The 23,602-nt window shown below is 42.8% G+C and overlaps 1 protein-coding gene across 4 annotated transcripts in view; it reads right to left on the bottom strand.

The window, feature by feature from the left end:
* ATXN1 (ataxin 1) overlaps positions 1-23,602 on the bottom strand; it is a 274,273-nt gene that overhangs the window by 107,876 nt on the left and 142,795 nt on the right. For all 4 annotated transcript variants that reach the window (XM_019543571.1, XM_019543563.1, XM_019543581.1 and 1 more), the window contains one exon: positions 1,825-1,948. The gene's annotated coding sequence lies outside the window, so the exon portion shown is untranslated. The remainder of the gene's footprint in view (positions 1-1,824; positions 1,949-23,602) is intronic.

Below are 23,602 nucleotides of genomic sequence, written 5' to 3'. Positions count from 1 at the left end.
CAGAACAATAAAGTATATTACTGATGCGAGAAATATATAAGCCAAGAGAGGGACAACTAAGCTCTGAGCATCTTCAAAATCTAATCTGACATCTACTTGTCTGTGGCCCTTGGGAGAGGGCTCCCACTCATTTCCTCTCTCAGTCTGACTCATGAAGCCAACAACCCAGAAAGAAGCAGCTGAGAAAAGGGAAATATATGAGCCCCAGGGAGGTGGAGGGCAAGCCCCACTGAACCAGAGGCTATAACCAGACCTCACTGTCTCATGTCAGGTTCAGAACTGCAAAGTTGGCAACAGCTAAATTATTTTGGGAGGATTATGGAGATTTTTCTTAATGGTTGTAAAACCCTGAAGCAAAATGAAGGACTGTCTGGAGAATTATTCAAGAACGTCTGCTAAGCCTCACCATGCGTCTCTCCTTTGTGGCATGAAACACTGCTCACTGACTCCAGTCCTCAGCTTTGCTTTAGAGTAGGCTGAAAATATCATTTTATGGGTACCTGGATGTAAAGGGCAAACATCCAATGGGAAATAAAGTAATTGTGCTCATTTTCCTTTATAAATTAAAAATCAAATCACTTTTCTAGTTATGTTCTTCAGCTCCACACATGCACATTTCTAACTACATCCAGCAGCCTTGATTTAAGACTGTAAACTGGACTACATCAAGAAGACAGAATGACTTCAGTATCATTATAATGTGCTACAATTATGAAGCTCAAGCATTTCCAAACCTCCTAAGAAAAACTGGACAGTCAGGAGTGAAAATAGAAGTGTGTTATGGCAGAAACCACTGGATTTGGGGTTCCATAGTAATAATTTTTATTATTTAAACAGACACAATTTAGAGGATGTTCAAGAGGTCTTAATAAAATGAAATCTGTTTGACCACTCTGGAAGAAACTGTAGCTATCTTATTAATGTGGGTAGATGGACTCCAGAATTTTCTGAACACCAGAATTCTGAACATTTGCTCCTAGACAAGAACATGAGTTACACTCAGACCTGGCAGAGGAACATAAGAAACACAAGCCTATTGGTAGAAATATACTGCTGCATAGACTGCCCTTCACAGCCCAGGAAGCAGTTAACACAGAAAGAGAGATGCTGAACATAAAAACGTTTGTGCTGAGGAAGGGAATATTCCTTTCCTCATGGGAATATATTCATTTATTAAAGATGGCAGGACTGATACTTTAGCTGCCTTGTTACATACACAAACGTAAGCTCTCATTCACATGAATGGGCATTTGTGAGATAAGGAGAGGAAAGAATTTATACAAGAGCCACTTTTTAAAACAACATCCTTATCAAAATAACATACATACACTACTTTTGATACAAAGGATACAAAAAAGTGCCCGAAGTTGCTTTCTTCTCACTTGAAAATGAACAAAGTATTTAAATCAAATTGTGTGTCTGAGTGTGTGTACTCCTGTATCTTATAGCCTGCACGAAGACCCTTCCCCCACATCATTATTTTTTTTTTAAACCACACAGTCATAAGCCCCTCATAAGCAGAATTTATACATTTACCTGAGAAGCTGAGAGCAGTGTATAATTAACTGTGTTAAGCCAAATGGCATCACTCTAATGAAAAAGAAACCCAACAACATTTTTCAGGTCTCTTCCCTCTATGCCAGAAGCAGAATTTTAAAAACTGAATTAAAAACAATCTTGTCTAGAAGCAGAAACTGTAGTTGCTTCAACAGGAATTAAGGTGTCCAAAACTTCATAATAGCCAAGACCCCATTAAACACCGCAATGCAGAAATCCATACCAAAAACAGTATTGCAAAGGATAGTACTTCAGTTAATAACTCACAACATTCACTATGCTCTTCAAAAGGAAGTCCCAGATTATCCTTTACCATGAAGATTTTTCAGAAGCTGTGAGGTCACTTGTAGGTTGACAGTGCCTCTTCTCTTTCAAATAAAGTAGGAAATACCTTCAAAGAAAAGAAATGAAACTAAGCAAAACAGAAGAGGAACAAAGACAAAAATATCCATACAACTGTTTTACAAATGACCAATTGATTTCTATAGCTTACTAGACCCAATGCATTTTGGCAATGGAGATTCTGGTATGGGAAGCACATCAAACACTGAACATTAATAGCTACTCTGGCTCTGAGCCTCTTATTATCAACAAGTAAAGCCTTGAGATCAGTGATTTCACAAATGGTCTGATGTTGAAGCTAATTTATAATCAAAACGGTTCTTGAATTTTGTTTTTATTTTATTACTATGATAAGACTAGATACACTATTCTGGCTTGTTGTTTGGGAAAGATTTGTATAAATAAAGCCTCAGTCCTCTGAAAAGATCCACAAGTAGATTCTTATGTCCATACTGAATCACATCACAGGGGGCTATGTCAACATCTTAGGATCCAACTGCACAGATGCTTTTGCAGGGTCAAGGCAATGATGAGAAATTACACAAATGCACAACAATTGAACTGTATATATTTGTGGTGCTGCAGTTGGATATCTAGTTTGCCAGCTGGATATCCTCCAGACCCACCTACAAAAAATAACACACAAAATATAAAGTGCTACAAAGCAGCAGCAGTTAAAGTGTATTAAAACCAAAAATATATGTAACACCTATTCCTGTACCAATAATGAGGATTTTCCACACCTGATTTTCTTGGATAGCACTTTTTTTCTTTTTTATCACTGACCCAAGCCAGGAATATTTCTTTAGAAGCCAACTGACTAACTCTTTTGACTTACCATACCCCTGAGATACATACTTGAGGTTGAGGAACTTGCATTAGTGGGTTTGGGGAATATGAAAAACATGCAATTTTAAGTGCCAAACTTGAGTTTCACCCTCAGGTCATGCCAAATACGTTTTTTTAAATGTAAATTATGCAGCAAAAATACAAGTAGAAGATTGTAGGACAGATGTGCCTGTATTTGCTAATATTCCCTGGGGGGTCCAAACAGCCCATCACTCATCAAGACAAATTCTTAGACTTTTTTTTTAAATCAGGGTTTGGAAAAACCACTAGGTTACACTCAAAAACTGAACCTTGGAAAGAATACTGAAAAATAGGTTGTGTGTCCAGGTGCCCTCTTATGTTTTATCACCTCTTTCTAGTTTCATTTTCTGCCACAACATTGTTTGTTTCTCCTTGAAATAAGCCTATGAAAACAGTTTTATGTAGTTACAGGATTCATGAACCTAGATACCACAGGGCTTGGCATCCTAAAAGCACTGTAGGTAGACAGGAAGCAAAGCAGACAGTCGGACAAGATCAGCTCATGGATGAAGTACAGCTGGCAAGACAGAGGTGATACTAGTGAGCAGAGGAAAGATTCTTGAAGAGTACGGCAGTCTCTTTTGCTTGAAGATGTACACACACAATTGTGCAGTTTAGTCTCTTGGATTCCTTGCTGGTGCTAACCTCTTGCATAGTACCATCTGCAAATCACACTTTGGTCATCTCTGATTGGCACTGTGACCTCACTTGCTGATATCTACATCACACATTCAGCTGGATTGCAGCAGCATGGCCACAATGACTTCAGGTCTTAGGGAACTCCAGCTACTGCCAAATGCATGTCTCCTCAGCAGCACAGCCTTTGGTGAGTGCAACAAACTGCTCAACTCTGCACTGACTTCCCATACAATTTAGGAGCAAGATTGAGGTCTCAGTCCTTATTAAGCATTCAGCATACTACATGGCATGGACACTCCTGTGGTTAACAACTTCACTCATCTGGCACAAGGGAACTGTACAAAAATGGCAAGGGTCATCTCAGTGGGAGACCAAATTTACCTAACACAGTGCTGTCAAGCACTGAAACTCAAAAGATGAACACAGACTGAGGATCTTGGAAGTCAAAATAGAAATAGCTGTACTATTCTATATGTAGAGCCATGTGAACGACAGATATTGTTGGTTCAGTAACCCAGACTGAATTTTTAAAAAATCTGGTCATCCAAAAAATGGAAGTTTTAGGGGAGGTGGAAGCAGAACATTTTTGTTTTGGGTCAGCTCTAAATGTTTTATTCAATCCAATCAAGGAAAAAAATAATCAAAAATGCTGAAGTAATCCAAAACACTCTCTCCCTCTTTCTAGTTTTGGATTACTTCACCATTTGTGATTATTTTTATTCTTTTATAATTTTTAATGTTAGGTTAGTTTCAAAATAAAAACATCATTCCAAAATGAAAAAAAAACCCAACCCATTCTGTTGCAAAAAGCTGAAGTAAAATATTTTGATGTTCTCAAAAATGTTCCCATTTTTGCAGGCAAAAAACAATTTTTGGTGTCCCTGAAACTACATTTTTCGGCAAACAAATTATTCACCAAAAATAAAATCAAATCAAATTACCCCACCACTACCACCACTTGCATTTCTTTCCATTTACTTGTAATACAGAATGTGGACTCAAAAGAATCCTGAGATATACTTAACATTTCTACAAAAAATAAACAGCGTTAGTTCTTAATATGATATAAACATTTCTTCTTTGCCTGGACAACATGCCCCATATTAGGCAGAGCCTCAGCTGCAGATCTGAATAGCTCCAAAAGTCAGAGGGTATCCGAAACTCATATCTGATCCAAATTTTATAAATACCTCCTTTATAAATTAACCAAATGTAAACCCCACATTTGAATAATTCCCAAGGTTGGGGGATTGGGGAATATGTATCTGATCCGGGGGGTTGGGGAATATGAATCTCTCTCATTGTACCACAGGTCTCCCATTACTGCTCAGTAGACTTTCAAATGCTGTTGGAGGTAAAGACTTCTTCCAGAGCTCCCTTGACTTCAAACTACACAGAAGCCCACTCTAATTAACCAGAGACTTTCCAATAATTTTAGTAGTTGCCCAAATTGCATCTGCCAGTCACAGACACTAATCATTGAATTGAATACTAGTCATGCAGCACTATTACACGCAGCCTGGGATCTCTGAAACTGACTTCTGGTTTGTGCCTGTATTTGCCTCTGAATATTTTCAACCATTTTTATGCTTAAGGATAAAGGCTAAATGGTGCAAATAGTCCTGAGGGTAGGCAGGCAGAGATTGTGCCTCAGAGAGGCACAATTCCTTCAGAAACAGCAGCGTTCATCCTCTAACTGGTACAATCCATTTCCACAGTATACTCAATGATACCATTTCTGAATGCTCTCTGGAACATATGGAAGGGCTGCAGCAGGAATGGCTGCAGGCCTGGGGAACATCATGGTAAACTCCACCACCTTCTATATTCCATAGCAACAGCCTGTGCTGCTCTTGTTCCCTCCTGTGGAATAACCTCAATGAAGAGAGTGGAGTAATTGAGGTCTGATAGTGAAACAAAACAGAGTCTAGCCCAAAGGTTGCTTGAGAACTATTACAAGGTCTGAAATGTGAGTGCCTACTCTTTCAGCATACTAAATACACAGGAAACATGGCTGGTTTCTTAATACCCGTCTACACCACAAAATAAAGCAAATTAAACTAATAACCTATTACACACTGACTGTCCTCTGAAACAGCTAGAAGTGGCCCTGACTTCAACTGTGCTCTGTACCCAGGATAAAATTTTGGATGGGCCAGAATTTATCCTGGTTACAGAGCTTGGTTGCAGTCATATCGCCAGTACAAACAGGAAGACATTATGTTATCTGAAGAGGCTATAGTTATAGCTGATAGGTGATACTGTAACTGAATTACTAAATAAATCACATATAGTCTACCCTTGCCTTAAGAGGTAAAAGGAATTTTGAATGCAGCACTAACTGAGACCAGCAGACTACACCCCAAGAACGGGGGAATTACCCTTTGCTTGTGCTTGGACACTGAATTTAGACCCCGAGGATGAATAAAAACCATGGAGCAAGCAACAAGTCAAAGATATACCACAGTTACTCGAATATAAGACGAGGTGTTTTCCTTCAATCAACATGGAGAAAAAAAACCCTTGTCTTATATTTGCATACAAGGAAACCACATTAAATACACTGCCTATCTTAGAACTGCTGCAAAAAGCAGCAGTAACAGAAACCAACAATGAAGCGGATTAAATGCAGATAACATCGAACATGTTTATAAAGTGCATGGCCCACTTGGGGCAAACATGCTGATAGGAACTTTTTTTTGCATGGCCCTTAAAAAAAATGTGCAGTTGCTCCCCGCAGGGAGCAATAAGCACCAGCCCTGGAGATACTGCAATATCAAGCCAATGCTCGGAGAGGCCAGAGCTTGTTCGAGCACCCTCCCCAAAATGCTGATGCGAACCTACAAGAATAGGCCCGTGGAGCTCATCTGAAAAAATATACAGTAGTCCCCGTTGAGTGCAGTCCTCCTCAGTGCTGACTGTTTTTCAAGTCACGGTGAGCCACTATACTGCATATACTTCAACTTCCTCTTCTCTCTCACAGCTGAGCTGAGCCTTTCTTACCCAGTTCTAATGACTCCTGTTTCTTCACCAGCCTTCAGTATCTAGCGAGCATCACCAAACAGGGCCACAGTTTATCCAGAATCCCTCTGTCAGCCCCTCTCTCAGCCTATAGCATATAATTAGTGTGGCCCTGCCCTCCATGAGGTGGTAACAAAACAGGTTGCCCTATGCCTCATCTGCTTATATATTTTTGGAGGATAGCGGGGCTCATGACAAGAACACCCACTTCTACTCATGGGTGTGGGGATAATTAGCACATGGATCCTTTGTAAGGGATATCTAGAATACACACACCTGCTGAACACTGCTATAATGTGGGGTCACAATGGCTTGAAATGTTGTTGACTCTGCTGTGGCCCAGCCCAATGAACTGTATAGTAAAATCATGAGCCATTTGGCTTTGAATTAATACCATGCATATATACCAGTTTAAATTTACTGCACAGTAAATTACTGTGGAGTAAGTGAGAACAGGCCAGCATATACACATGCAGGCTTTTGAGCACATCAGCACATTTGAGTAAGTACAGTAATAGCAAAGCTGAAAATCAGTAATCACCCATTTGCAATACTTGCACTTGTTGTAAGAAAAGATCAAGTTTTACTGATCATGACCATATCATTTTATCTTCTCTTCTTGTGCATTCTGTCTCTCTTTGCTGCCCTCTGTCATGGAATTTTGTTTTTCTAATTCACAAATTGGTATACATTAATATAAAAAAATTAGGAGATGGAAACTGTCTCTGTTTAAATTGTTTTGCTATTCACTATTATCCCTCATCTAATCCTTCATCTCTTAAAAAATAGTAATTAACTTCCTCCTTGATATTAAAGAATCTTAGACAGGTTCATTCCTGTGCCATTAAGACTGGGAAAGATGAAGCTGTATCTTCCTGGAGGTATGCTATTTCAATTCCTTAACAAGCATATCATCTGTCATGTTAAGAAACCTCTTCTAAATGGTTTTCAGTCAGGCCTGGGTGATTTTACATGTGCAAAATTTATAAAAGGATAAGGGGAAAATACGAATTAGCCATCATTTACAAGGTTAATCAAAGTTTCTCTACACAAGTCATGCCCAAACTTTGCTCAACCAAAAATGTCCTGACAATCTGCCAAATGCAGAAAGTCTGCATTAAATGGATCTGATTCTTACACAAAAGCCCCTTTGCAAGTGTTCCAGCCTTAAAAGTGCCTTAAATTATATCAATACTTGGTTTAAGGATATAGCAGCGCAAAATGACCTTTATGTACATGAGAATCAGGCTCACTTTGTATAACTTAGGCAGACTGCAGCCCTGTTCCTCCACAAGGCCCCATCTGGCACAGGAAGTTGACGGGCCAGAGCTAGACTGTCTACTTTGCCTCCTGTGCAAAGGACAGTTGTCCATGGCTTTCCCCATTGGGCACATAAACACAAAGCAGATGAAAGTTTCACATTCACTTTGCACAGGTTTCAGCAACTAAAATTGCAAGATGGTAGGCAATCAAGCCGTCAGCACCTGGAACACCCTAACGGTCCTAAAACAGCACTGCACCAAATGAATCTGATTCTTAGTTACTTTTGAAATTGTTCTGGCAGTGTAAAGGTGCCTTAAATCGAGCATTTGGGGGAGACAATAGAGTTTAGAAAGTGAAGTGATCTCTACTGACCTGCAATCTTCAGAAGCCATCTCTCTGTATTGGAAGCCAGAGCCACTAGAGGCAGCATTCTTTGCTCCATGGGACCCTGACATCCTACTCATCTTTTACTGGTAGGAACACATGATTTAACAAAGGGTGCCTTGAGATCCTTTCAAGGGTGCCACACAATGTTAGTATTAAAAGGTGCATGAACATGATCTATAAGATAAAGGCAGAGATTTCAAACAGGAATCTGTAGCGCTAAAACATTCTGACCTGCTGTAGTCTTTCTGAGTTCTTTTCTACAAAAGAATTGCCCTATTTTTTTTTGTAGTCAAAACAAGAGAAAACTATCTATGCAAGGGTGCCTTGAGTCTAAAAGGCTGAGAACCACTGCCATAGAGAAGCTGTCAAAAAAAGTCCAGAAAACAGTCTTACTGTGAAAGGCCTGAGAATCAATTCTCCTGCAGTATTGAGCAATCTGAATTATCTGTGGTTCATTCAAGCCTTAGAGTCCAAAATGATTATATAGAGACAATACTTACTACAGGCAGGCAGACAGATCCACGTTTGTTAGGACCTTGGGACTCTTATTTTCAAGATAGTGAGGGGCTCCAGAAAAGTCATGAGAGTCACAAAATGTTGTTCATCAGTAGTTTCTGCTCCCCTATAGGGTGTGAGGCACAAAACTGATATATTCTCTCTCCTTGCAGCATTCCATCATCCTTCAAAGGATCTCAAAGCACCCCAAGGTATCATGGTACCCAAGCTGAGAATCACTTGCCCATGGTAATTTAAGCTCAGAGCCAGTAATATTGGAGATATAACCAATAAAAATAAGATCTCCAGAAGCTTCAACTTTGAGAGTAATTTTTCCTTTTGTGAAATGTATTATGTAAAAATGTGGGTGCAGCCATCAGTTGAAGCAAAGCTTATGGTACATTTGAACAGCTAGATCATACTTCTGCTTTTGTTACAGATGACAACTTGTTCAAAATGTAGGTCTAAATTCAACACAGAGTGTTTTTCATAGAACTGGAATAAAGCGCTCTTACAGTGTGGATGGGTCACTACAGTCCCAGTGTTTTTACTCTCAATAGTTAACACCCCAAGGACCAATTATCCAGTAATCATTCTCTTTACCAAAATGGACCAACCAACTGAAAAAAATTACACTTGCATGTCTCCCTACTTCCACAGCAGCTACATCTACATCTTTTTTTTAGTTCTGATGAAACTTGAGCTAAAGTGTGGTAAGACAAAGGCTCTATTGACTCAATTTTTTTTCTGGATTAACATGTCTATTCATTTATAACAGAGATTTCACTGAACACTAAGTAACAGGAACACTACTTGGCCATAAATCCAGAGATTACCTGTTGAAACACTAACAGCAAATACCTTTTGATGTGGGCTGCTTAATGTGGTGCAAAAGCTAGAATTGTAATTATGCATTTCCTTCCTATGAATCTAGTATTAAAATTGAAGTTCTGCTGTTGGATGTATTCTGTGTGTATGTGTGTGCATCTGTATGTTTTTTTACAGGATATACTCTACAGCTGAGTCTGCGATTTACCCACATAGTTGCACGTAGTAAATCTGCAACAGGGGTTCTCAGCTACTTCATTCACTGTGTGCTTCGACCAAGCAAAAGGCTAAAACAATTGCCATACTTGAGACAAATGCCAGCATGAGTCATATCAGTCACAGCGCAAACATGTTTGCTGTTGGATGAGTCATTATATCGCATCCTGACTTCACAAACAGCTCTATAAATAATACTAATTTCTGAAGTCATTGTATTTCTTTAATGAAATTTCAGTTGTAAAATATTACAGGCTGTGGTGCCAAGCCTGTAAAGATTATACTGACTACAGAAAACATACGTGTTTTCCTCTCTCATTATTTATCACTGACACATACTTAAGCACTAGTAGGTAGGTGCTGCTTTTGGTGACTGAAGCAGTACATAAGACTTACCACTACCCAAATATTGTTGGTAAGCTATGACACAATAATCAAACCAGTGCTACAAAATTACTCATGAAAGATACTTGAAAAGACTATGGATTTCATCTATATCCATTGAACTATAACTACAATATTATGATTCTTTCTAATGTTAATTATTTTCCACAATAAAATCCAGGGAATACCAAATTTGTGTAGAATGCAAAGCAACTTTGGGACTGGCATGGTAAATGACCAAAAACTATTTCTAGGAAGAGCAGGATGGCAGCCCTGCAGTTGTGCCTAAGTGCCCTAGGCATGGATCATAACTCTGCTGTGATGGACATTATTCATACACCGAACAAAAGGATGGGGTTTGTCCAAAAAGCCAGAAACCTACATATAATGAGACTGTCTACAGTTAAATAATGTAGCATAATAATTTTCAATTATTATACTATCAGTTGCTCTCCTTCAAGAAAGCATCCTTAGGCAGGGACATAATTCAAGCACATACCACATTGCTTTCCAGAAGAGGGATGGACTCACACATGTATCTAAGTGTTTTCCTGAACTGGGGCCAAAAATAATTGGTTAAAAAATGTTCAGGATGCTTCAATAAGCAAGGAAAATTGTTTTTTTGCTTTTCCTCCTTTAGTTAAGGGTTTATTCTCATTTTGTAGTAAAGAGGATTCACGCATGTACAAATCCCCACACGTCAAGATGAAAGAACCTTGCTTGCCTTAATTGTTTTGTAGACTAACCACTCAAAAGTTCATTTCTGTTACCTTTCTCAGGCAAAATAAGAGGCCTTTTAGAAAAATTCTATTGCTAAAACAATGAAATTCTCCTGGGAATGACTTCGTTATGGAAATGAAGTGACAGCTCCTTTTATCTAGCCAAGCAGAAAGTCTGCATTTATAAAAGGCATTCTGTGCACTAAGTACAGTGAGTGGGAGGACATGAAAATGCTATTTTTAATACAGATTTCAGTATTCCTCCCATACAGCTCTCCTACATAACAACAACAATAATAATTAATAGTGCCAAAAAAAAAAAAAAAAAAGAACATTACGTTAAAGTTGACCGCAGCACTATACAGGAACAAATAGTTAATAGTTTTACAAGATTTAGGGACAATCCAAGACTCTATTTAAATAAACTGGAGCTTTGCCAGTGATTTCAAAGGAGCTAGCACTTGACCCTCTGATTATAAATTACCATTCAAATAAAAACACTTTATTACTGTAAATACTGTATACTGTAGTACATTATTACTGTGAATAATAATTTAAATGCTGTCTTTTATTTCCTTTCAGAATTTTACTTTATATGCCAGTGAACATGTTGTTAGCTCAGGAACTTCCAGGAGTCATTCTGTGTCTGGATGAGTGTCCACGACACTGTCTAAATGTGGAAAGGAGTAAGTCCAGAAGAAAACCTAGGGACAAATGCCTTACTACGGTACACAGACATTTGCTGCAACCAGTCTATGATCATGCAGATTACTTTAAACCACATGATTGTAGATAGGGAGTGGCAGATTGTCCACAAGTTTGCCAGTGCCAGGAGCCACAATGGGGTATAACGCAGGATGATGGGAGGAGTAGGTGGGATCGAGGGGAGGGCTACCAGGTCTAGAAGGGAGGGAGTTAGCAGGTTCATGGGGAGGGGTTGTTCATCCAGGGGTAGAGGAGGTCAAAGGACTAAAAATAACTCAGGCAGGGTCAGGAGAATAGGAAGAGTACAGCCCCAGGGCTGGGCCCTTTCCGTGCTGTGTGCTGAACACATATAGGCATTCAGTAGATCAGGCTAACCCATTCGTGATCCAAGTCAGTGCACCTCCTAAAGTGAGCTAATACAGATCAGACCCATTATTTTTTCCCTGATTTAACCTCCCCAAACGTCTGCACAGATAGGCACTTAGATCAACCTCACCCTAGTTAGGTTGATCTAAATGTCATGTCTGCACATACTTCAGTGCAATGAATGGGATCTGGGCACAGAATGCAGGCTTAGGCCTGATCCACAGCCCATGGAAGTCACCTGAAAGCCTTCTATTTACCTCACCAACCTGTGGCTCAACTCCTTCGAGATCATGAAGGTAAAGCTTTCAAAAAGCACGCACAGCATGTGCACTTCCATATAGAATACGTGGACCAAATTCTGCAATCGTGACAAGAGCACAGTGTCCAATGGCTTCAATCTGAGTTCCCATTAATTATCTGAGGGCAGAAGCTGGCCCTTATTATATTCAAGTTCCTTTCCAGCTGTGCGATTATTTGTAGCGGTAATTAGGAAAGCCTCTGAGCCTCATGCTTAATAAAAATGAAGAAGAGAAAACAGGCAATAACGAAAGGCATGAAAGTACAACCTGGAAACTGCTAAGTGTGACTGCACTTAGGACAACCCCACCACTGGAAACCCCCCTTATTTCATGCTAAATTAAGAAAGAAAAACTCTTCAACGTTCAGTAACTCTTAACACTGAAACACTTTAGAGTCTGCCACTGACTCATACTGCATATTCAGAAACACTCCCCCCCTACACACATACACACACACACACACACACACACATGCACTTACACTGCACTTCTGCACTTTCTCCCTCCCCCCTCCAGCTGCTAGGGGTACCAAGGCTGACTCATGTGATTCCCCTTAGATTTATTTTAGTCCGCTTTGCTGGCAAGGAGCAACCGTTGTTAGCAATGGCATGAGCTAAGTCTCTAACATTCCATGAAGCATTGCTTTTGACAAGCTGCCCCAATGAAGATTTGTACAGATATGACCCTTTTTAAAAGACTGTAACTTTAATAATTCATTTAATTGAACAGATCTCTCCTCCTCTCTGCCTTCAAAACAGTGTTTTGCTTTCCTACAAGACACACTTTCTTTCCATTAGCCTGGACTTGGCCTTTCTGTTGAGTGAAGTTTAGGCATATTGAAATATACACTCCTAACTTGAGACTTAGCCTGACTTAAGTGCGCTTCATGGGAATAGGCAATGATAACAGTTAGGAAGTATACAGGTCCAGAATAAGTTAGCTCTAGGTTCTGTTCATCAGGCTATGACAAGCAAATTTCCTGCTGGTCACTTTCTTAATTCAATGCCAGCAAATAAATGCTAATTTTGTATTGTTTAACCCTCAATAAAATTAAAGCAATAAGCGCTTATTTAGGGCTTTACATACTATATGGTCTGCACTGTATGATCCTAGGTATGACAATAAACTGCATCCAAACCGTGGCAATGTGGTAGGGCTACTCATGGCAGTGTAACTCCAATAAAATACCATAATGTTGCAACCTCCAGAGTAAGGCAAGTATAGGGTGCCTCAAAACCCTAGCTCCCACTTCCTTGTGGGTATTACTTGATTGGAAAAAGGCTAAGGGTCATCATCACCCTGACAGAAATACACCTTTGCTAAGGCATCAGGCAGTCAGCAGCAGTTCTTATGCAGCAGCCTGGTGCAGATGGCTGGACCTGATGATCTTCCAAGGTCCCTTCTGGCCTTGCAAGCTATGAATTGTCCATTCCTTTGACAGAGGCTACAAATACTGATGCACTGAATGTCTGGACTCGGCCTGGCCTTTGGATTCTGTGTCTCAATGATCTAAAGAGGGGGTGGTAGAGGTCCTGGACAATCTCTACTCCTCCATACTCTTGCCTAGGTATAAGTGTTGAAGGTTTCGGTGCGACAGTCACAGGGCTCTGTACAAATGGATTCATCAGGTACCTTATATGTACACCACGATCCAGAGGATTGACAGTTGCTTACTACATACTGTAAACACCATGGAGAATGTAACTGGCCATTCAGTTCTCCACACACCTACCAGGTAAATCACGTATTATTTATTAATTCTATTATATAAATAGGGATGCACCAGAGAGAAGACTTGCCCACAGCCAGCATGCTGGCTTTAGAACACAGGCGTCCTTGTCTCCGGGTCCTGTGCTCGGTCTACTAGACCAGTGGTCTCCAAAGTGGGGTGCACAAGACAATCCACTGGGGTGCAGGAAGAAAATATTAGAACTTATATTTATATTTATATAAATATACATATATTGAGGGTGCGTGCTCAAAAACTTTTTACTGATAGGGGTGCACGATCAAAAAAGTTTGGAGACCACTGTACTAGACCATACAGATTTTCCTAAACCTTATAATTTTGTAATTCCTTTTTTTAAAATAATAAACTAGATCTTATTTTCATTCCAGTCCCTGTGCACTGCTCAACGGTGGATTATATGCAGAGCTGTATATGCAACTGATCCTCCAGTAGCTCGATAACAGGCCCTGAATTGCTCTAATTCATACTGGGGTCCAAGTAAACTGGCCCACTTGTAACCTGCTCCCAGATGTTTCATTGCTTCGTATTTCCCCCTGAGTAGCAAAGATCATATGCAGGGAGTCCAATGTCTTTAGAAAAGAACTTTTCACAACAGGTAACAAAATCATGCTGCCTACGCTACTTTCAAACTGTTGCAGCTAGAACAGCACAGGGCTCAGTACAGCTAAGCTTTTTTTAGCTCTTGCCTACACTACACTATAATCAAGTCAGGGAGCCAATTACAAAGGCAGTTATTCCCTGATTTTGTTACAACACAGTGAAAAGCTGTAGTGTAGGTGGGACATAACTGCTTGTGTTACACCATGTTCAAGCTTAAGGGTTGTCTATACTTAAAGGTTTTGCTGCCTCAACTGCAGCAACCGCATTAAAGCAGTCAGTGTGGACACAATTATTCCACTATAAAAGTGCTTATTTTAATTGATGGTATGAACTAAGCTATTCAGCTCTCAGTCAGCTTTATAGCAGGATAACTGTGATCACAGGAGAGGTTTTGCTGTATTATTCTGTTGAAAAAAAAAAATCACACCCTTAAAAGACACTATTAGGCTGGCAACATTTTTTAAGCATAAACCAGCTCATAGCTGGCCAGCACAAAGGCTTTACAAGGTAGACAGGAGGACCTCATCCAGTAACTTTTAGCCAGGCTTTTCATTTGCTCAGAGCCAATCCATTGTAACCGGCTCCCCTGACTTGGCTATAGGGCTTGATTTCACTGCAGAATTAGCTCAAGGGAACCAAATATGAATGTATCCACTTCCGCCTAGTTCAAGTCAAAGCAACAGCCAATGGATTAGCAGCCAAGATTGCCTGATTCTCCCCTGCCCCCGCTTCCCAAACTTTAATCTGGTCCCCCAGTTAGCATGATCTTAAAGCACCACGTAATCCAAGCTAAAGATTTCTTGGTGTGTACACTTACCCCTGCACTGCGGACAGGCCTGCAGCTGTACAGTACATGGAGCTCAAGTGACTGCATGAGCAAAAAGCTGCTCATGAGGCTTCCCTCCCTGACCCTCTGTAACACTAGAGTTTCATTTTGCTTTCTGAACACAATCTGTGACTGAAATGAAGTGGCCTTCAACACTGTCTGGACAGGAACTGCTAAGATGGCTGGGGTGAAAGGACATTTTCTCTCCCTCCTCCCACTGGCTATCAGTAGCATCACACCTCCGTCTGCAACATCCAGAAAATGACAACTAGGTCCACCTCATTTGACTGTATTCATAATATCCATATTGCAACAGGAGTAAGAGTCTGTGCTTGGAGAAGGGATTATGTCATGCATGGGTGTGATACCCTATGCCGCTGGGCAAGGCATACAGCCATCGCCTTGTGCCTTCTCATGCCTTATTGTACAAAATCCAGACAAAGATGTAACAGAACAGCTTAACAGAGCAATGCTATGCACATCCCCAGAAAGCTTACATCCTAGAGGACTCTGTTACAATGATCCTAAAGATCTCATTCAGATGGAAATCAGAGCCTCCCCACCACAGCACATTCTTCACTTCACCCCAAAGGGCTGCCAACCAACAGAGGATATTGGCAAGATACACGGCGAAGTTGCAACAAGCCTGGTAGGATGTGGCAATGCATGGAACACATCCTCTACCAAAAGGCAACTGGCAGTCAGTCTGAAGGCAGAAGCAGAAGGGAGTGGTTTCCTAACAAAACAGGCCTTGTGAAAAGACTAAGCCTCATTCTCCTCACTGCACGCAGCATTCTTAGGCAATCGACAAACATACATACTCCTATGAACCTTCTTATATGGATTGTTTTAAAATAAGACAGACTCTGCAACCCTTCCTGCCCTGTTTTTCTCACCCAGCCGGGTATAATAATGTTGTTACCAAGGCAAAGCCATTCAAAAGTTTTGCCTGAGGTTTTCTAGGCCAAAGGAAGAAGCAGCTAGATGGGAAAGTTTTCAGAAGTGGGAGTTGTGCCTGCCTTGTTTCTAATTGTAGTGAAACTGTCAACTCTCTGCATTGTGTTTCAAGACTTTACACTTCAAAATCATTCCCTCTGTGCTTTGAATTGCTACACTTTTAAGCTAACTACTTCTCAAAGTGCTGTTTAAAAGCTGACATCTTCAACCACATTTCAGGCTGAGAATAAATCTAAATTTGCAGAGTCTCATCAGGTCCCTACAAAAGTGCAGCCTTTTTTATTACACTTGACAGCTGATCTCTTAAAAATGATTTGTGCAGAAATCTGGTTCAAATTACTTCATATCAAGGCATTTAAAAGAAAATGCATTTTTTGTTATAAGCCAAAAAATAATGACACTTATCTCAGATTTAAAAAAATATGCAAGCAGCTAGCAACATTGAAACAAATCAGTAATCATTTAGCCCCAGAGCAAAGAAACCTCAGCTAACTGCAATCTATGATTAATTGTATTTTATAAAGGCTTTGGATTCTCTTTGTGTCAGACAGGCGAGGCTACCGCTCTATGCCTAGAGTCAAGTTAAAAGGCCTAATTCTATCTGGGGCTGAACACCCTGGACTTCCATTTACTTCAGTGGGAGTCAAGAGCACTCATCATCTCACAGAAGGTGCTCGGTGCCTCTTGGAACTGAACTGAAGAGTGAACATTAGCATAATAACAAATCTCCAGACATACCAACATGTTAGTTCTGTGGTTTTTTACAGGATACAATCCTGCAAGGTGTTGAATGCCCTCCTGCATCTTGGGAGTAGAGGATGCTGACTGCCTTGCAGACAGGCCACAGCTCTTAACAGAGGCTTTACAATTACTGGATGTCTTATTCTGTTTGCATTCAGAGGCTGAGGGAAAAAATGTTTCTATGCACCTTGAAAAATAAAAATCTTCCAGCCCATGAGAAAAATTTGGTGGAGAAAGGAGTTGGTTCCAATGAGACCACTAATATGTTGATAGGTAGTTGCTTGAAATCATAGGGAGAAAGGCACTTAATAACAAATTCAAAGCATTTTAATTTCAATTGAGTTTGACTGTAAGCAACTCTGGCCACACAGTGCCCTGCATCAGATGTCTGCACAGTGCCCAGTACAGGGTGGTCTGGATACTGTTTGGAGGACTGGATGATATAAAAACAACAACAAAAAAGCAGTAACACCAATAACAAAGTTGCCTGGGGGTTGGACAAGTTTAAAGTTCTTGAATCTGGGCTAATATATCAGGACTGACATCACAACTCAAAGGCCTGGCAACTCCCCCTTTGTTATTTCTAAATCAGCATTAGCATCTCCTAGATGAATGTCCAATTTTCTCTGTATGTGGGGCAGCCCCCTATCCTGGCTCCTGCTACAAAATTCAGCTCTAGCTTTCACAGAAAAACCCACATGGTTTGGAATCATCTTGATCTGAGTTACCATTCAGCCTTTAAAGCACTGATTCTCAACCAGGGTGCCTTGAGATATTTTCAAGGGTGCCTCAGGAAGAAAATGTCAGCACTGTTAGGTGTGCAAACATAATTCCCAAAATAAACCCAGAAATTTCAAATACGAATTGCTAGCATGAAAAACATTCTGATCCACTGTGGTTTTTCTGAGTTCTTTGTAACAAAAGAAGTGCTCTATTTTTGTGTAGGCAAAAAATGCATGAAAATTATAAGCTGGCATTTTCTTAGAGGTGCCTTGAGTTTATCAAGAGGTGCCTTGAGTCTGTCTAGGAGGATCTCAAATCACGCAGTGTCTGGAGCCAGTCTGCCACACAGGCTTGGCTTCACACAGGGGACTGGCCCCTTTGCACTGGCTTTGGGGCCAGTCTGGATTGGGCTGCACTGGAGCCAGTGCAAAGGACCACCCCAATACAGTGTGTACCATGTCCTACCCCTCTGCACCACATGCAGTGTGTGCGGCTAGTCCAGCTCCGCATACTGTATGCACCAGATGCATGCCAGGGCTCTCTCTGCACACAGCACAGGGAGCCAGCATGGGATGCCTGCTGCATGCAGCACCCTACTGGGGTGGTCCTGCACACAGGCTCCAGCATGTACAGACAGCCTGGAGCCCGATCTGAACCGGACTGGTCCCACCTACAACCGTTCACCAATGACACCTTCATCAAAGGAAGTCCCGCTCACTGTCCACTCTTAGATGATGGCTAAAATTATGTGATACCATGACCATGAACAGTCACAAAAAGGAGCCTGGGTTATATGGCTGATGCAACAAACTTCAGACAGCGGTTGGCAATGTTTTTTTGATTCCACAGGAAATATGGAGATGTGGCCTTTGCTGAACATACTTCTTGTAACCCTGAGAGTTCTCCTCTGCTTTCAAGCTTAAACTTGCCCTCATCCTGAAACTTGCCTCCAGGGAGCCGTGTGACTGGAGCCTCGTGAACAGGCTGCACAAACAGATGCCCGGAGTGCAAGTTAGCACAGGAGTTCGCGCAGGAGGGCAAGCGAGAGGGCCTGAGGCCCTGCCTATGAGTGCCCCAGGGTACAGTCCCAGACGTAGCCAACCCACCAGCTGCATGACAGAGATGGACACACGCCGTACCCTGAGGGTCCCCTCGGGGTCTGCGCACCTTCCCCCCGGCGCCTCAGAGGTCTCCACCCAGACGAAGCCTATGGTTCCAGGCTCCACACAGATGGAGCCCCTGGCTCTCAGCTGCGGAGGCTGCCCATCGCTTTTTCAGGCTCTGGGGCCCAAGAGCATGGCCACCTCCCTTTGTGGGGTCTGCTTCCTACTGGGGTCTCTGGCACACCAGCTGGAGGAGCTCCAGGCCGCAGTCCAGAGACTGTGTGCTATCAGGAATTGTGAGCAGGATATTGACTCCTACTGCCAGGCCCTTCTCCCCCGGGAGACAGAGGGTCAACCATGGTTGCCTTCCAGGACTGGGGAGGACTTGAGGACTTCCCATGCTGTCCAGCCCAGGGGTTGGACCAAGGTGGTCAAGGGCCCCAAGGTCCACTGCACCAAGGCCCCCCCCACCGCTGGAGTTTTGTAACAGGTACGAACCTCTTGCAGCCCCAGAAGAGCCTGCCAAGCTGCCAGCTCCCACAGGCAACACAGGCTGTACTGTAGCTACTGCCCCCGCTCTCCCTAAGACAAAATGCAAAGTGTTTGTCATGGGAGACTCTATCCTGAGGGGGACTGAGGGGGCAATCTGCTGCCCCAACCCCTTAGCCTGGGAAGTCTGTTGCTTCCCAGGAGTCTGGATCCGAGACATTGCAGTGAAGATCCCTGAACTCCCCCAGCCCATTGACCACTATCCCATGCAGCCATCCATGTGGGCACCAATGATACGGCTCGGAGTACTCCCAGCTGGGTTATGAAGCACTGCAGGGATTTGGGAGAGGGGCTTAAGGGGCTGGCGGCACTGGTATCATCGGGAAGGCTTTGGACATGACCACAGACCACTCCTTGGAGAGAGAGGCAGTGAGCTGCTGGGAAGGGACGGCCTCCACGTTTCTCCGCTGGGGAGAAGGGTCTTCTCAGTCAGACTGGCTGACCTGCTCCACCAGGCTTTAAACTCAGACCGCCAGGGGACAGGGGGACTACCGCCACTGCTGGCCCAGTGAGCGACCATTGCAAAGTCAGCAGGCCAAGGCACTTAAGGGAGTCCACCCCTGCCCCAGCCCTGGAACGAACTGTAGGTAGGGGGACTCTTGCATGTCTATACACAAATGCTAGGAGCTTGGGGAACAAACAGGAGGAACCTGTCCTCCTGCTAAATGCAAATAACCATGATGTCACTGGAATAACGGAGACCTGGTGGGACTCCACCCATGACTAAACTACAGGTATAGATGGCTATACACTGTACACGAGGGATCGAGTGGACAAAAGGGGTGGGGGTGTAGGTCTCTATGTCAAGGAAAGCTACGCATGCATACAAGCTGACACTGGCACCCACAGTGGACTTGAGACCCTCTGGGTTAAAATCCATGGGGAACACGGCACAGGGGATACTATGGTGGGAGTCTACTACAGACCCCCTACCCAGGGACAAGAAATTGACTACGAGTTTGCCAGAGAATTGGCTGAGGCCGTGCGCTCTGGGTGTATGGTTGTCATGGGAAATTTTAACTACCCAGACATCTCATGGGAGGAGCACTCAGCCAAATCCAAGTAATCACAAAGCTTTCTCTCGTGCGTGGATGACCTCTATCTGATGCAGGAAGTCTACAGGCCGACGAGAGGTAAAGCGCTGCTCGACCTGGTACTGGCAACTGGGGACGACCTAATCAGTGACCTAATGACTGAAGGGAAGCTGGGTGACACTGACCATGAGCTGATCACCTTCACCATCCGCCATAAAAGCTGGCAAGTCACTAAGTAATACAGAAGTCCTTGACTTCAGGAAAGCTGACTTTGACAAGCTAAGGAGGCTTGTCAGAAAGGCCCTAAAGGGCCACAGCCCAAAGGGGAGGGGAGTTCAGGACGAGTGGTCACTCCTCAAGAGAGCAATCCTTGATGCACAAGCAAATGCTATTCCATCTCGGAGGAAAGGCAGCAAAAGGGCACAGCAGCCCCCTTGGCTCTCCAGGGAACTAGCGGACCTCCTGTATCTTAAAAAGAAGGCCTACAAAGGATGGAGGACTGGAACCACCGCCAAGGAGGAATATTCTGCTCTGGTCTGGACCTGCAAAGAGCAAACCAAGAAAGCCAAGGCTGCGACAGAACTCCAGCTAGCTACAAATATCAAGGATAATAAAAGTCCTTTTTCAGACATGTGGGGAGCCAGAGGAAAAGCAAAGGCAACATTGGACTCCTGCTAAACCAGATGGGACAACTGACAACCAACACCCAGGAAAAAGCAAACTTGCTAAATGGGTACTTTGCGCCAGTTTTTCACCAGTCCCATGGGACGCCCCTGCCCACTGCGGGACAGGGAGGCCCGGGTGAGGGAGATTCCTTTCCCTTCATGGAAGCTGTCCTCATGAAGGAACACCTTGACAGGCTGGATACCTTCAACTCAGCAGGCCCTGATGGTTTACACCCATGGGTACTTGAAGAGCTGGCAAGCATCATAGCTCAGCCCCTGGCACTGATCTTCAAGAACTCCTGGTGCTCTGGTGAAGTGCCTGATGATTGGAAGAAGGCCAATGTGGTGCCCATCTTCAAAAAAGGGAGGAAAGTAGATCTGGCAAACTATGGGCCCATCAGCCTGACCTCTATCCTGGGGAAGGTCTTGGAAAAGATTATCAAAGAGGCCATCCTATACAGGCTAGCTGACGGCAATATCCTGAGGGATACCCAGCACAGGTTTGTTGCGGGTAGGTCTTGCTTGACCAATCTCATTTCCTTTTATGACTAGATGACCTATCACCTGGACAAGGGGGAAGAGATTGATGTCATATAACTTGGCTTTAAAAAAGCCTTTGATCTGGTATCCAATGATCACCTCTTGGGAAAATTGGCTAACTGTGGCCTTGACCTCACCACGATCCGCTGGCTGGGGAATTGGCTCTGTGGCAGGACCCAGAGGGTGGAGGTTGACAGAAGTCAACCATCGTGGTGAGCTGTGACCAGTGGCGTCCCTCAAGGCTCTGTCCTACGGCCCTTTACTTTTTATCATCTTCATCAATGATATAGACGTTAGTGTCAGAAGTGGGCTGGCCATATTCACCAACCACACCAAACTGGGGTAAAGCATCCACACCTGAGGACAGGAGGGCAATCCAGGAAGATCTTGACAGGCTCATGAAATGGGTGGATGAGAACCTGTTGTTGTTTAACGCCGAAAAATGCAAGGTTCTCCACCTTGGGAGAAAAAACCTGCAGCACCCTTATAGGTTCAGCAGTGCTATGCTGATTAGCACTACAGAGGAAAGGGACTTGGGGGTCATGATTGATCACAAGATGAACATGAGCCTTCAATGTGATGCTGCAGCTAGTAAAGCAAGCAAATGCTGGCTTGCATCCATAGATGCTTCTCAAACAAAACCGGGACATCATTCTCCTGTTGTACTCAGCCTTGATGAGGCCACAGCTGGAGTACTGCATCCAGTTTTGGTCTCCACAAATCAAAAAGGATGTGGAGAAGCTTAAGAGAGTCCAAAGGAGAGCCACATGTATAATCAGAGGTCAGGATAACAGACCTTATGACGGGAGGCTGAGAGCCACAGGACTCTTCAGCCCGGAAAAAGCGCAGGCTAAGGGGCAATCTGGCGATAAGTTTATTAGAGGTGTTCACCAGGATCTGGAGGAACATCTGTTCACCAGAGAGTCCCAAAGGATGACAAAATTGAATGGTCACAAACTCCTCTGTGACTGTTTCAAGCTAGACATAAGGAAGAACTTCTTTACTGTCTGAGCCCCCAAGGTTTGGAATAGACTGCCGCCGGAGGTGATTCAAGCACCCCTTTGAATGCCTTCAAGACATGCTTGGATGTTTATCTTGCTGGGATCCTATGACTCCTGCTGACTTCCTGCTCCTGGGCAGGGGACAGGACTCAATGATCCTCTGGGGTCCATTCCAGCCCAAATATCTATGAAATGATGAAATCCTATCCTGCACTGTGGCCACCATTTTTCTAAACGAGGATGATAGGATGTGACTTCCCATCTTAATCCACCTAACAAATACCTTAGTCAGCAACAAGAGGTGTAGGTAAAGCACTTTCTATTGTATTCTCTGAGCCCCAGCCACTGCCAGAAGCAAAGGGAAAAAATCCAGAACTGAACGTGGGTGTTACAGGGAATTACGGTAGTTGTAATTACTGTTGTAATAGTTCTGTCCTATTATAGTAATAGTAATCAGTGGGCACATCTATGCAAGATGCTGACTGTACAGTTGCCAAATAATACTGCGCAGTAGCGCATCACAGCACAGATAGCGCTAATATGTTACTGCACAGTATTATTTGGCTACTGCACAGTAGCGTCACTTAAAAGACATTCGCCCTCACTACTGCGCAGTAACTGCAGCTACTGCACATTTATTTAGTATTTGCTTATACAAGTACTAAATAAATGTGCAGTAGTGTCTTGTGTAGACATGCCCAGTAAATACCTAATGCAGAGCTCAGTTGAAAGACCCTTCATTCATTTCCATGGCTGCTAGATCAGATTCTAAGGCATCATTTGCAAATCATGATAAACTACTAAGCATTGTGATTGAATCGGCACAATTTGTATTTTGTTTCTCATTTGGTTTAAGGTGAGCCTGAAGTTCTTGCTAACTCCGCATTTTCTTTTTCTGTGTCCTTTGAGTCATTCCTGCTTCCTAGCACCAAACAGCTATTACAAAAAAGAACAAGTGTAGCATGTGTTTCAGGTGGGGTAAGTGGATGGCTGACTATCAACTCCTGATTCCTCCCTGCCAT

The sequence above is a fragment of the Crocodylus porosus genome, unplaced genomic scaffold (genome assembly GCF_001723895.1).
Source record: "Crocodylus porosus isolate Cpor-Errol unplaced genomic scaffold, CroPor_comp1, whole genome shotgun sequence".
NCBI classification, from domain to species: domain Eukaryota; kingdom Metazoa; phylum Chordata; order Crocodylia; family Crocodylidae; genus Crocodylus; species Crocodylus porosus.
Note: the sequence above shows the minus strand (reverse complement) of the source record. Positions and strands in the feature narration are given on the sequence as shown.